Here is a 15,467-nt window from a genome sequence, read left to right as displayed (position 1 = left end):
CACTTTGCTTGTCACGTAGTAATTTTGTACGAAGTCTAATGATTTGCACGTTTTTACATTTCACACGACTTTCAAACACGCGAATTATTTCATGTAATCTAAGAATTTCATCTTCAAAAGATGTCTGTGTTGCAGATTCCGTTGGTAGTGATTTTATATATGTCTCTCGTGTAGGAACACTTGTGGTAGCTGTTTCTTCTGTGTCGGGAGGCAGTTTTATTGTTTTTTGCAGTAACACTTTCACGTTTGTATGGCAATTTTCTCTTCATTGTCACTAATTGTGGCTTATTCGGCACGTCAAATAACGTAGGAACTGCATTCCATAACAATCTCTTCTTTCCCGCGCTCATGAACTGGTCTGACTCGAAATGCAACGCACAAAACTTCACGTTATTGTGCAAATAAAGGGCATCTTTTTGCAGCAGGTCCTGTCTTCTACTATTTATTAACCATTTTTTGCTCCTAAAAAAGAAAAACAAATTAAGTAATTCAATACAGTTTACATAAAAATCGTAAATAAATAGCGCTCTAAAGTGATGTTTCATACCGCTCAGGGTCCTTAGGAAACCTGAAGAATGGCAAATGTGGTATCTTCTTCCTATTATTACTACAATTAATTGCGCTACATACGCTGCCTTTCGTAAAAACCATGTTATAAATGAATATAAACGATACTGCTTACATTTACTGAATACTGTATTCAGCAGCATAGCTACTCCACCGCTTGGGGCGCTGTTGTTGCGGTGTATAACAAAAATCAGCGAGAGTGTCGCGACTGTATATATTAGACTGTGGTTTTAAGTAGTCATGTAAGGTAAACAACGGTTATTCGAATCTAACATGGGCATGTAAAGCGTTAGTCCAACTGAGGCTGCTGTTTACAGATCCAGACAGCTAACTTCGATTTACGTCATACTGGATAGCCAATTTGTTATTGTTGTGGTCTTCAGTCCTGAGACTGGTTTGATGCAGCTCTCCATGCTACTCTATCCTGTGCAAACTTCTTTATTTCCCAGCACTTACTGCAACCTACATCCTTCTGAATCTGCTTAGCGTATTCATCTCTTGGTCTCCCTCTACGGTTTATATTCTCGACGCTGTCCTCTAATGCTAAATTGGTGATCCCTTGATGCCTCAAAACATGTCCTACCAACCGATCCCTTCTTCTTGTCAAGTTGTGCCACAAACTCCTCCTCTCCCCAAATCTATTCAATACCTCCTCATTAGTTTTGTGATCTTCCCATCTAATCTTCAGCATTCTTCTGTAGCACCACAATTCGAAAGCTTCTATTCTCTTTTTGTCGAAACTATTTATCGTCCATGTTTCACTTCTATACGTGGCTACACTCCATACAAATACTTTCAGAAATGACTTCCTGACACTTAAATCAATACTCGATGTTAACAAATTTCTCTTCTTCAGAAATGCTTTCCTTGCCATTGCCAGTCTACATTCTATATCTTCTCTACTTCGACCTTCATCAGTTATTTTGCTCCCCAAATAGCAAAACTCCTTTACTACTTTAAGTGTCTCATTTCCTAATCTAATTCCCTCAGCATCACCCGTCTTAACTCGACTGCATTCCATTATCCTCGTTTTGCTTTTGTTGATGTTCATCTTATACCCTCCCTTTAAGACACTGTCCATTCCGTTCAACTGCTTTTCCAATTCCTTTGCTGTCTCTGACAGAATTACAAAGTCATCGGCGAACCTCAAAGTTTTTATTTCTTCTCCATGGATTTTAATACCTACTCCGAATTTTTTCTTTTGTTTCATCAATATACAGATTGAATAACATCGGGGAAAGACAACAGCCCTGTCTCACTGCTTCCCTTTCATGCCACTCGACTCATAACTGCTATCTGGTTTACGTACAAATTGTAAATAGTCTTTCGCTCTCTGTATTTTACCCCTGCCACCTTTAGAATTTGAAAGAGAGCATTCCAGCCAACATTGTCAAGAGCTTTCTCTAAATCTACAAATGCTAGAAACGTAGGTTTGCCTTTTCTTAATCTTTCTTCTAAGATAAGTCGTAAGGTCAGTATTGCCTCACGTATTGTAACATTTCTACGGAATCCAAACTGATCTTCCCTGAGGTCGGCTTCTGCCAGTTTTTCCATTCGTCTGTAAGGAATTCGCATTAGTATTTTGCAGCTGTGACTTATTAAACTAATAGTTTGGTAATTTTCACATCTGTCAACACCTGCTTTCTTTCGGATTGGAATTATTATATTCTTCTTGAAGTCTGAGGGTATTTCGCCTGTCTCATACATCTTGCTCAGCAGATGATGGAGTTTTGTCAGGACTGGCTCTCCCAAGACCGTCAGTAGATCTAATGGAATGTTGTCTACTCCCGGGGCCTTGTTTCGACTCAAGTCTTTCACTGCTCTGTCAAACTCTTCACGCAGTATCATATATCTCCTTTCATCTTCATCTACATCTTCTTCGATTTCCATAATATTTTGTCCTGAAGTACATCTTCATCTACATCTTCTTCGATTTCCATAATATTGTCCTGAAGTACATCGCCCTTGTATAGACCCTCTATATACTCCTTCCACCTTTCCGCTTTCCCTTCTTTCCTTAGAACTATGTTTCCATCTGAGCTCTTGATATTCACACAAGTGGCTCTCTTTTCTCCAAAGGTCTCTTTCATTTTCCTGTAGGCAGTATCTATCTTACCCCCTAGTGAGATAAGTCTCTACATCCTTACATTTGTCCTCTAGCCATCCCTGCATAGCCATTTTGCACTTCCTGTCGATCTCATTTTTGAGACGTTTGTATTCCTTTTTGCCTGCTTCATTTACTGCATTTTTATATTTTCTCCTTTCGTCAATTAAATTCAATATTTCTTCTGTTATCCAAGGGTTTCTACTAGTCCTCGTCTTTTTACCTACTTGGTCCTCTGCTGCCTTCACTACTTCATCCCTCAGAGATACCCATTCTTCTTCTAGTGTATTTCTTTTTCCCATTCCTGTCAATTGTTCCCTTATGCTCTCCCTGAAACTCAGTACAACCTCTGGTTTAGTCAGTTTATCCAGGTCACATCCCCTTAAATACCCACCTTTTTGCAGTTTCTTCAGTTTTAATCTACAGTTCATAACCAATAGATTGTGGTCAGAGTCCACATCTGCCCCGTGGAAATGTCTTACAATTTAAAACCTGGTTCCTAAATATCTGTCTTACCATTATATAATCTATCTGATACCTTCTAGTATCTCCACGATTCTTCCATGTATACAACCTTCTTTTTATGATTCTTGAACCAAGTGTTAGCTTTGATTAAGTTATGCTCTGTCAAAATTCTACCAGGCGGCTTCCCCTTTCATTTCTTACCCCCAGTCCATATTTTCCTACTATGTTTCATTCTCTTCCTTTTCCTACTTTTGAATTCCAGTCACCCATGACTATTAAATTTTCGTCTCCCTTCACTACCTGAATGATTTCTTGTATCTCACCATACATTTCGTCAATTTCTTCATCATCTGCAAGCTCTCTATTTATTGCCCATATTTAAAAGATGGGTTTAAGATTTTAAATATCTTTGTTCAGTCTTCAACGGAAACAAATTTTAATTTCCGATGCCCTCCAAGATAAGTGATGCAGTGTAGGTGATACTCGTAATGATTTTTTGAATCTATACGCATCCACACAAAACTATATTTTATTACAATTGTTATCTGAATTCACTGTATTTTTATAATTTATCTTAACCCATTCTTTTACATATAGGTAGGAAAAATAGAGGGCGTTGGCTTTCCACTATGTCGTAAACAGAAGTTAGCAGTGTGAATCTGTAAACAGCGGCATCAGTTGGACTAATGGTTGTACACGTCTGTTTAGATTGAATATGCGTCGTTATAATTTCGTTCAGTCTACAAGATTACGTATAAGGGTATGTAATTGTGGATTTGGAATTGCATAACAGTGTGACATGGCGTCCGAACAATATGTTGTTTCTATGTCTGAGGCTTGTCTTATTTGTATTTCTAGCACTGACGATATTTGCAGTGTCAGATGAAATCTAAATCTGCAGTGCTGGTCTTTCTGTCCTGGACCTAATTATTAGTCCACGATCGAAGTTTGTATACTCTCCTGATAGACATAGTCTGCTGTTACTGATTCTGTGCTAAATAAATAAATGTCGAGTGGCACCACTGCCTGGTGCAAGTCTTTCAATTGGACGCCACTTCGGCGATTTGCGTCTTCTGAAAGCCAACGGCTTCCGGATTTCCCCGGATGGTCTCCCATCCAAGTACTAGCCAGACCCAACGTTGCTTAACTTCGGTGATCGGGCGAGAACCAGTGTTACCTACGTGGCAAAGCCGTTGGCTGCTTCTTTACGACAACACAGTACTCCCCGCCTCCTTTTATACTGTTGGGTCCGCCTACTTTGATATCTAATGGTCAGTTCCATATTACATAGGGGTCGTAATCTCCATACACTTAAGAGCGAATTGCAAATTAATCATATATATGTACATGTCATAGGGACCCAACACTTAGCATGATGACGTTATACGGTGCAATTGGGAACACAGCAAAATCATCTCTGAAATTAGTGTAGCAGGTAATCTAGACAACAAGTGTCACATTTCTGACGTGTTAAGGCTGGGAGCTGTGCCCTGTCTTAGAGGTCTCCAAGATATTATCCTCCAGCATGTTTCTCGTGCTGCCTTGGCCTAACTCCATACAGAGAAGGCCCGACTGTTACGGTACTTACAAGGCAACCTCCCCATCGCACCCCCCTCAGATTTAGTTATAAGTTAGCACAATGGATAGGCCTTGAAAACCTGAACACAGATCAGTCGAGAAAACAGGAAGAAGTTGTGTGGAACTATGAAAAAAGTAAGCAAAATATACAAACTGAGTAGTCCATGCGCAAGATAAGCAACATCGAGGATAGCCTGGGATCAAGAGCGCCGTGGTCTCATGGTTAGCGTGATCAGCTGCAGAACGAGAGGTCCTTGGTTTGAGTCTTCTCTCGAGTTAAAAGTTTAATTTTTTATTTTCAGACAATTGTTATCTGTCCGTGCAAAGTAGCGAACAGGCAACTGCCAGCCGGGGAGGTTTAGATCAGTCATATTACTCTCACAGGTATACTTTCATCCTTACAGATCGGAAAGCGAAAATATTAAAGTGGCATTCATAAACTGCGGAACATGCAGGTTAAAGTCCCAGAATTAATGTCACTTGTTAAAGGTATAAATGTCCACACAGTGTTAGGAACAGAAAGGTAAGTCGAAATGAATAGCGGTGACGTCCTAAATGATTGGATAAAGATATGGAAACACCAAAAACACAACACATCACCATGCCCAATACGGAGCAGAAAAACCATTGGGATTCAAAAGAGCTTCCAGTCTTCTCAAATGGTTCAAATGGGTCTGAGCACTATGGGACTTAATATCTGAGGTCATCAGTCCCCTAGAACTTAGAACTGCTTAAACCTAACTAACCTAAGGACATCACACACATCCATGCCAGAGGCAGGATTCGGACCTGCGACCGTAGCGGTCGCTCGGTTCCAGACTGAAGCGCCTAGAACCTCTCGGCCACCTCGGCCGGCCCAGTCTTGTCAGTAAGGATAAATACGGGTCCTGTGTGATTTTCAACAAGTGTTATTGCACCCTTCCTGCAAAATAGTGGCACGTTCAGGTGACGATGGAGGAGGGGGATAGCGATCACTCACACTTCTCTTCAAAGTAGACAGCGAAAGTTCAATAATATTGAAACATGGTGACTGTGACGGTCAATGGAGATACGACAGCTCATCCTCGTCCTAACACTAGTCCTAAACCATGTGAGCTGTTGAACAGTCGTCATGCCATCTTGGAACACTACATTACCATTGAGGAAAAAATACTGTACCATGGGGTGGATCAGATCGGGCAAAATGGTCACATAATCCCTGGCAGTAATACGGTTTTGCAGAATAAACATGGGGGCCCAAGAAATACCTCGATATGGGTGACCTGTCATCACACTTAGCAGCAAGGAGTCTACATCGGAGGCTTGGGACGGTGTACGCCAGTCGTAAGTAAAACTAGCCGAAATAGGAAACTGAGAAAAAAAGATTCATCCGACCAAATGGCTTTCTATAACTGGTACATAGTCCAGGTTTTTTGGCTTCGGCATCAAGTTTTCGCGTTTCGGGTTTGCATCACTGATGTGTGGCTTTGGAATTCCAACTCGCTCTGCAGTTAACGATTTAAAGAACGTACTTCTTATTATAGGAAACAGCGATCTATAATTATTATAAATAACAGGGAAGCAGTCTTGATCACATAAATGTTTTTAATGTGGTGACAGGTTTCGATCTTATTATAAGATCATCTTTAGACCTACAATAAACAAGAATTCTTATAAACATATAAAGGACGAAATTGTATGTTGACAAAACAGTAAATAACGCTGATATACCATAGATGTCTGCCGGATGCGGTGGCGCATGGCAACCCTCTTGTTTGTGGCTGGTGGTGTACTGCAGCGTGAAGGACGCGAGCCACTAATTAAATACTTGAAGCTCCGACCACCGTCTCCGGCATAACGTCACGAATAGCCAGTCATGTAAGTTTCATTTGTGCTGCTTAAGAAAGTAACGTGGTAGTTACTATTAAGTCATTATTACCATCTATAGAACTTATAAAACAAGTTAAACTCTTATAGATTATAAAATACAGTGAAGAAAGGTAATTACTGCGACCTAAATAGTGTGGCCCTCTGCCATGTACTGTTATCGACCAAAGCAAAGGTCATAACAAGGACACCACGCTATTAACCATGGCTACCTACTCGTCCTACTGAGGCCAAAGAGGCCATCTGTGGGAAAAGCGTCCTGGTCGCGTTACAGTTGCCAGGGAGACCCAACGAACATCGATCAGTACATGATATGGGTAAGTGGTATGCGCATGAGTTACAGTTACTACTAAAATCTTAATTAAAAGACATCTAGAATGCGATATCAGTAGAAATTTATAAGTAAGATCTATATTACCGTTACGATCGTTGATCTACATAGAACAGGCTGTTCCAACTCGTCGGCTCCGTTGTGAGCTGCGGAGCGCTCCGAGCTCCAGGGAGCCGTGCCGAGTCGCTGTGACCATTCAAGTGGGCCGGCACGCCGGCACGTGGCACTGCTGGCTGAGGCAGGTGGCAAGGCAAGCGTTTTGATGCGCCAGCTGCGTCTTACAGGATCGACAACCTCGTACTCTTGCCTGCTAAGACGTGGTGACATGCTATACCAGGAAATACGATGTTCAGGAAATAAAAAGGAAACAACTGTTTTACAAGAAATTGCATACTAAATTTATTGGGACTCTGTAGCTTGACATTTTCCTTTCATTACAATATCGGAAATATCAGGCGTCAAAGTGCTCGCAGTGTTAATGTGGAGGATGGCCTTCATTGTTGCATCCTGAAGAAACGATCGTTCGTTACTTTTTACTCTTTTCATTGCTGAGAGAAGCTACTCTCAACAATCATAGATCCAAACATGCACATCATCTGAGCGGCATTGTTGTGAAGCTTGGGAAATAATTTTTGCTGTAAACAACGATACCATCATGACAAATCCAACGTGTTGTAGTACCTCTCTTTCAACAAAACTGAATTTTGCATATCAATAATTCACAATTGAAGTGACGATGACAAGTCATCGGGGAAAACTGAAAAAGGAGTGCTGAACACCTTAAGTTTCATTTCCAAACTAGTGGGGTCTCGGAATCGTGGCCGGCCAGAGTGGCCGAGCGGTTCTAGGAGCTACAGTCTGGAACCGTGCGATCGCTACGGTCGCAGGTTCGAATCCTGCCTCGGACATGGATGCGTGTGATGTGCTTAGGTTAGTTTTGTTTAAGTAGTCCTAAGTTCCAGGGGACTGATGTCCTCAGCAGTTAAGTCCCACAGTGCTCAGAGCCATTTTTTTTGGAATCTTGTTTCAAACGACGTGATGAGCTGCTTCAACTTTGCTTGGTAATAGCCGAAAGTAGTACCTTCAGGTAGTTTTAAAGAAGCAAAACGATTGAAGAACGTTAAATGTCCATTACTCAGTTGCCTCTCAAATAAACGTAACTTTTCCACGAACGCTTTGATCAGGTCGTGCATGTTAACTATTAGCTGCCCTTTGCCCTGCAATGACAGATTTAAATTATTCAGATGCACAGTTATGTCACCTAGGAACGCCAGGTCTGATTTCCACTTTATACCTTTTAGACAACCCATTTCTTCCCCTTTCATTTCAAAAAAAGGGATATTTCCTCACGAATGGCAAAGAAAATATCAAGAACTTTTCCCCCACTCAGCCAACGAACTGTACTGTGGTAGGGTATATCCCCATACTCCGCTTCCATATCTTTCAGGAATCCTTTTAATTGGTGATGACTCATACCGTGACGCCGCACAAAATTCACACATTTCGCGACATCTTCCATTACGCCACCTAGCTCTACTGTTTCAGCACACAGTGCCTCTTGGTGAATAAAACAATGAAGAGTCAAAATGTTTTCCTCAATTCGTCCCTGAGTTTATTTTTCAAACGAGAAGCAAAACCTTGATGACGCCCGATCATTTTTGGTGCACCGTCTGTCATTACGGAATGGAGCTTGTCCCACCGCAAATTCATATTGTCCATTGATTCACAAACAGCTTCAAAAATGTCACGTCCTGTTGCGATGTAATCGACTGGTACCACATCCAATAGTTCTTCAGTTACTTGCAGCTCCATGTCAACACCACGCACAAAGACTGCAATCTGAGCACAGTCCGATATGTCGGTGCTTTCGTCAAGCGCTAGCGAAAATGCAACAAAGCTCTCCGCCTTTTTCCTGAGCTGTGTCTCAAAATTCGCTGCGATGTCCAGGATTCGACGAGACATTGTATTCTTCGACAGGCAAACATCTTCAATTGCCTCCACCTCCCTTGGAAACTAAACATTCTGCAACTGCTACCATGCACGATTTTACGAGTGGTCCCAGCGAAAACGGCTTGTCACTCGTCGCAATGATGTGAGCGACCCTGTAGCTTGCTCGAATTGCAGATTCAGTAGTGTTTTCTCCACTCTCATTCACCTGAAAATTATAAACGCATTACAAAACACGAATTATGTTGCATGTTTTGATACCCTCCGTATTACGAAACCGTTTTTAACCTTACTTCTCCTGGTATGTCGTTCTTAAGCCTAGCTACCAGTTTCTCTGCGTGCAACGCCTTCTAGGTGATCGTAGTGCGCTGCGTGAAGACGTGTATAATGTCGTTGTATATTGCAGCTCTTCGCAGAATTGAATACTTTATGACATACAAGACACTGTGGACGACCATACCTCTCAATGAATAGGAAGGATCCTCCAATAGAGGTACAGGGCTCCCGCGGCTAGTCACTGAACACGTATTATTGCTTCAGTTGTGGCTGCATGCGGCCAGGGGGCAGTGAGTTCGCTTTCCCCGTCCACGTGGGCTCGGAGCTGCCGCAGTGAGCGCTCCGGAGCGCTCCGGCTCCCTGCAGCTCGGTTGGAACAGCCTGGCATAGAATGCAACGTGATGGCTATCATGGGCGTAAAATTAATGACATTATTACGCAGTTCCCTGTTTATCGAGTCCCGTTCGCGTAATTTTGATGTTGTGAGGGTTTGCGAGCGCAGTACTCAGTTCTGCAGTGACTTTTGCAACGGGCGTCCTCCTAATTCCCGTCACAAATTTCTTCAATGCCCGTCTCTCAAGATCACTTAACACACACTTTCGTCGGCGTTGTAACTTAGCAAATTATGTTTTTTCGCTTTCCCTGTAAGTGGTATGAAACTTCGATATGATGCCTCTTGAAACACCAAACACTTGAGGTGCCTCAATTATGGAAGCATTCACCATACGAGTACCAGCAATGTGCCCACGTTCACATTCACTTAACTCCGATGACGCACTGACAGCTATACAGAACACTGTCCTGGCCACGATTTACACTTGCAATTTATTGAGAGCACTGCAGAGGCGCCGTTCCTCAGGAAATACAACAGTGTAACAGGCAGGCTTGGCTAGCGTCTGCATTTATGTTCAAGCATGTTTTCCTCCCGGTGTTTCCTGGCTTTTGTCCAACCCCTCTATATCGCAACGACAGCCTAGAAGTTAAGCGTGGCGACGTAAATATGACCGTAGAGGATTCGGAAAGGAAAAAAAAAATTGGATGCTTTTAAGCACCTAAAGTGGTGAAACATGGTAATTGGATCTTTCATAGAACGCTTGTATCGGGAGCTACAACGGCAGACTACTTCGGAGAGAATTTCATGGAAGTTTCCACATCATGCTATAGTAATACTTCACTTGATAGGTGCAGCACAGGAGAGTCATCCGAACGATACTGATATCAGAGACAGAAATATTTGTGTGATTGTTTCAGTGTCTCGCCTAAAAGATACACTACTGGCCATTAAAATTGCTACACCACGAAGATGACGTGCTACAGACGACAGGAAGAAGATGCTGTGATATGTAAATGATTACCTTTTCAGAGCATTCACACAAGGTTGGCGCTAGTGGCGACACCTACAACGTGCTGACATGACGAAAGTTCACAACCGATTTCTCATAGACAAACAGTAGTTGACCGGCGTTGCCTGGTGAAATGTCGTTGTGATGCCTCGTTTAAGGACCTTCGATAAAGGTCGGATTGTAGCCTATCGCGATTGCGGTTTATCGTATCGTGACGTTGCTGCTCGCGTTGGTCGAGATCCAGTGACTGTTAGCAGAATATGGAATCGGTGGGTTCAGGAGGGTAATACGGAACGCCGTGCTGGATCCCAACGGCCTCGTATCACTAGCAGTTGAGATGACAGGCATATTATCCGCATGGCTGTAACGGATCGTGCAGCCACGTCTCGATCCATAAGTCAACAGATAGGGACGTTTGCAACACAACAACCATATGCAGGAACACTTTGACGACGTTTGCAGCAGCATGGACTATCAGCTCGGAGAGCATGGCTGCGGTTACCCTCGACGCTGCTTAACAGACAGGAGCGCCTGCGATGGTGTTCTCAACGACGAACCTGGGTGCACGAATGGCAAAACGTCATTTTTTCGGATGAATCCAGGTTCTGTTTACAGCATCATGATGGTCGCATCCGTGTTTGGCGACATCACGGTGAACGCACATTGGAAGCGTGTATTCCTCATCGCCATACTAGCGTATCGCCAGGCGTGATGGTATGGGGTGCCATTGGTTACACGTCTCGGTCACCTCTTGTTCGCATTGACGGCACTTTTAACAGTGGACGTTACATTTCAGATGTGTTACGACCCATGGCTCTACCGTTCATTCGATCCCTGCGAAACCCTATATTTCAGCAGGATAATGCACGACCGCATGTTGCAGGTCCTGTGCGGTCCTTTCTGGATACAGAAAATGTTCGACTGCTGCCCTGGCCAGCACATTCTCCAGATCTCTCACCAACTGAAAACGTCTGGTGGCCGAGCTACTGGCTAATCACAATACGCCAGTCACTACTCTTGACTATCTGTGGTATCGTGTTGAAGCTGCATGGGCAGCTGTACCTGTACACGCCATCCAAGCTCTGTTTGACTCAATGCCCAGGCGTATCAAGGCCCTTATTGCGGCCAGAGGTGGTTGTTCTGGGTACAGATTTCTCAGGATCTATGCACCCAAACTGCGTGAAAATGTAATCACATGTCAGTTCTAGCATAATATATTTGTCCAATGTATAACCGTTAATCATCTGCATTTCTTCTTGGTGTAGCAATTTTAATGGCCAGTAGCGTACATCGAACTGATAGACAACCGACTCGTGAAGGCAATGTATTAGACCTGCCAGTAACTAACAAACTGGAACTTCTCGAATCAATTAACTCAGATGAAGGCATCTGTGATCAGAAGGCTGTGATAACAACACGGACTGAGGGTGTTAAAAGCAATCTTAAGAAACGTAGGAAAATAATTTTGATTATCAATACGAGAGGATGCAAACTGCAGAATGTCTGAGTAGTCAAAATCAGATATTCAGCATCAAGAACCTAGATACGGAGAAAAAAATGAGTAAAGTTTAAAAGTCTTGCAGAGTACGCCTTAGACGAATATGTGCCGAGTAAATTTGCGAGGGATGAGATATACCCACCTTGGTTCAATAGCCGTGTTAAAAGTTGTTGCAAGAGCATTCCATCGCAGATTAAAGCGAAGCGAAAGCCTGATAAAAAACCAAAACTAAGTGAAGTCAAAATGAGCGTAGGGGGATCAGTGTGAGAAGCATTCAGTGGACTCGAATGTAATATTTTAGCACTCGATCTGAGTAAAACTCTTCAGAGACTTGGTCTTACCTAAACAAAACATGAGAATCGATTTCATCTGTTCTGTCGCTAAGTGACCAGACAGGAAAAGAAACAGAAGATGACAGAGAGAACAACAAAATACTAAATTTGATCTTCTGGGATTGTTTCAATTTGGAGAGGTTGATGCAGTTCACGCTTTCAGTCATTGTACGTACGTCGAAATGGTATATAGTGGGATAAGTGTCCGTAGAAAGGAAAATCATCTAAAATTGCTGAGGGTACAAACGCATCTGGATCCGATTATATATCCGTGAATTTCTATACATATTAGGCATAAGAACTTGCTGCTTAACTAGCAGTAGATTACCACAGCTCGCTGGAACAACGAAGGGTACCGTGCGCATATTAGCCCTGTTTTCTAGAAGGCTCATCCCATGGAAGAACCTAATTACAGGCTCGTATCGCTGGCGACAAACTGTTTTATAATTATGAAATATGTCTTATGCCGACGCATTATGACGTTTTTAAAACTATAATCTCCCCTGTGATCCCCTCTATCTTCAGTGTGAATAAATATAACATGTTGCACACAAACACTGAGGAAAATATATTCTACTATCGGCGTTGGTCACCACGAAGAAGTGTGATGTTGAAATTCCAAGATCATACGTTCGAAGAAGAGTATGTCAACATATTATAAGGACCAGACAAATTAAAAAGAGAGATACGGAAAAAAAGTAAGTAAACTGTTGTTCCATTTATCTCACTGTGAGACAGAACGGTCAATGTCTTCATGGAAAAATATTTGATCACAATAGGCATACATCAACACGATATCGACCTTTTCCGTAATTGGTAAACGGTCCATTTTAACGCGGGTAATGCATCACGAAGCAAATACAGTCCGCACTGGCGGAATGTTACGTGATACCACGTACTTATAAGTTTGTGACTATTACAACGCCATCTATCACAAGACGAAAAAAGTGGTCCAACTAAAACATTCATATTTCTTTACGTACTACACGAATATCTAGTAAAAATGGAAGTTCCTATTTAAAAAAAAAAAAAAACGCAGTTGATATCCGTTTGACCTATGGCAGCGCCATCTAGTGGGCCAGCCATAGTGCCATCTGGTTTCCCCCTTCAAGCTAGACAAGTTTCGTTGTTTGCAGTTTTTTCGTTTGACGCTTATTTCGTGAGATATTTGGCCCGGTCACAATCAATGGACCTCCCTGTATACTGGCCGGCTTGCACGTAGCTGCCATGTACACGCTAAATTATCTGATGTTTAAACAAGCTTTCGTGTTGATGATTGTTTCACTTTTTCATTGCTGTAGCTTACTTCTCCCGGCCCATGTAATCAGACTCACCTCTGGGCTGTAAGACCGTTCCTGGGCTGGGAGGTCCAGTTGTCCAGTTAATCGGCAGTCACGGTCGGATACGAACGTGACGAATAGTGGAGACGCCCCCCATCGCAATAGCAGCCTCCTGCTAAATATCTTGAATAGGCGGCTCCCAACTACCGGATAAGGGTAATTCGGCTAGGGCCGTAGTCAGAAGTGCGGGCTTTGCGGTAGCGAGAAAATTACTGGTATCCGAAGGCCCGTACAGTTACGGCAATGTCCCATGGCATTCTGCGTTCTGTAACCATATGACTACCGGAATCTACCCAGGCCACTGTAGAGGGCAATGGGCCACTTCCATCAAAAGTGAGATGGGCAGCAGAGGCAGCTGAGTTGACAGCGATTCGTTCTTTGTGGTAAGAGGAATCTTGGCTAAACGACTGCCTTCGACTCACCCAAAGGAACACATAAGATTAGCCGAAACTTTGCGAAGAACCTAACGGTGTTCCGAAAGGATAGGATAAACACGGTTGGCGGTGGCGTGTTTGTTGTTGTTGGAAGTAGTTTATCTTGTCGCGACATTGAACTAGATAGTTCCTGTGAGTTAGTATGCACAGAGGTCAACGTTGGCAAACGGAATAAAATAATAATTGGATCCTTTACCGGCCTCCCAATTCAGATTATACAGTTGCTGAAAGGTTCAAAGAAAACTTGAGTCTGATTTCAAACACGTACCCTACTCATACGATTCTAGTTGGTGGTGACTTTAATTTACCCTCGATATGTTGGCAAAAACATTTAATTCCGGAGGTACGCATAAGCATCATCCGAAATTCTGCTTAACGCATTCTCTGAAAATTATTTCGAGCAGTTGGTTCATGAGACCACGCAAATAGTAAACGGTAGTGAAGATACACTTGACCTCTTACCAACAAATAATACTGAGTTAATAACGTTACGCCAGCCGCGGTGGTCTCGCGGTTCTAGGCGCGCAGTCCGGAACCGTGCGACTGCTACGGTCGCAGGTTCGAATCCTGCCTCGGGCATGGATGTCTGCGATGTCCTTAGGTAAGTTATGTTTAAGTAGTTCTAAGTTCTAGGGGACTAATGACCACAGCAGTTGACTCCCATAGTGCTCAGAGCCATTTGAACTACACTCCTGAAAATTGAAATAAGAACACCGTGAATTCATTGTCTCAGGAAGGGAAAACTTTATTGACACATTTCTGGGGTCAGATACATCACATGATCACACTGACACAACCACAGGCACATAGACACAAGCAACAGAGCATGCACAATGTCGGCACTAGTACAGTGTATATCCACCTTTCGCAGCAATGCAGGCTGCTATTCTCCCATGGAGACGATCGTAGAGATGCTGGATGTAGTCCTGTGGAACGGCTTGCCATGCCATTTCCACCTGGCGCCTCAGTTGGACCAGCGTTCGTGCTGGACGTGCAGACCGCGTGAGACGACACTTCATCCAGTCCCAAACATGCTCAATGGGGGACAGATCCGGAGATCTTGCTGGCCAGGGTAGTTGACTTACACCTTCTAGAGCACGTTGGGTGGCACGGGATACATGCGGACGTGCATTGTCCTGTTGGAAGGGCAAGTTCCCTTGCCGGTCTAGGAATGGTAGAACGATGGGTTCGATGACGGTTTGGATGTACCGTGCACTGTTCAGTGTCCCCTCGACGATCACCAGAGGTGTACGGCCAGTGTAGGAGATCGCTCCCCACACCATGATGCCGGGTGTTGGTCCTGTGTACCTCGGTCGTATGCAGTCCTGATTGTGGCGCTCACCTGCACGGCGCCAAACACGCATACGACCATCATTGGCACCAAGG

At 43.3% G+C, this 15,467-nt stretch overlaps 1 protein-coding gene and 1 pseudogene across 4 annotated transcripts in view; one reads left to right on the top strand and one right to left on the bottom strand.

The window, feature by feature from the left end:
* LOC126267438 (adipocyte plasma membrane-associated protein Hemomucin-like) overlaps positions 1-15,467 on the top strand; it is a 250,578-nt gene that overhangs the window by 50,332 nt on the left and 184,779 nt on the right. The gene's annotated exons all lie outside the window — the stretch shown is intronic.
* Positions 4,215-4,334, bottom strand: LOC126268474 (5S ribosomal RNA; annotated as a pseudogene).

The sequence above is a fragment of the Schistocerca gregaria genome, chromosome 4, assembly GCF_023897955.1.
Source record: "Schistocerca gregaria isolate iqSchGreg1 chromosome 4, iqSchGreg1.2, whole genome shotgun sequence".
Lineage (NCBI taxonomy): Eukaryota > Metazoa > Arthropoda > Insecta > Orthoptera > Acrididae > Schistocerca > Schistocerca gregaria.
Note: the sequence above shows the minus strand (reverse complement) of the source record. Positions and strands in the feature narration are given on the sequence as shown.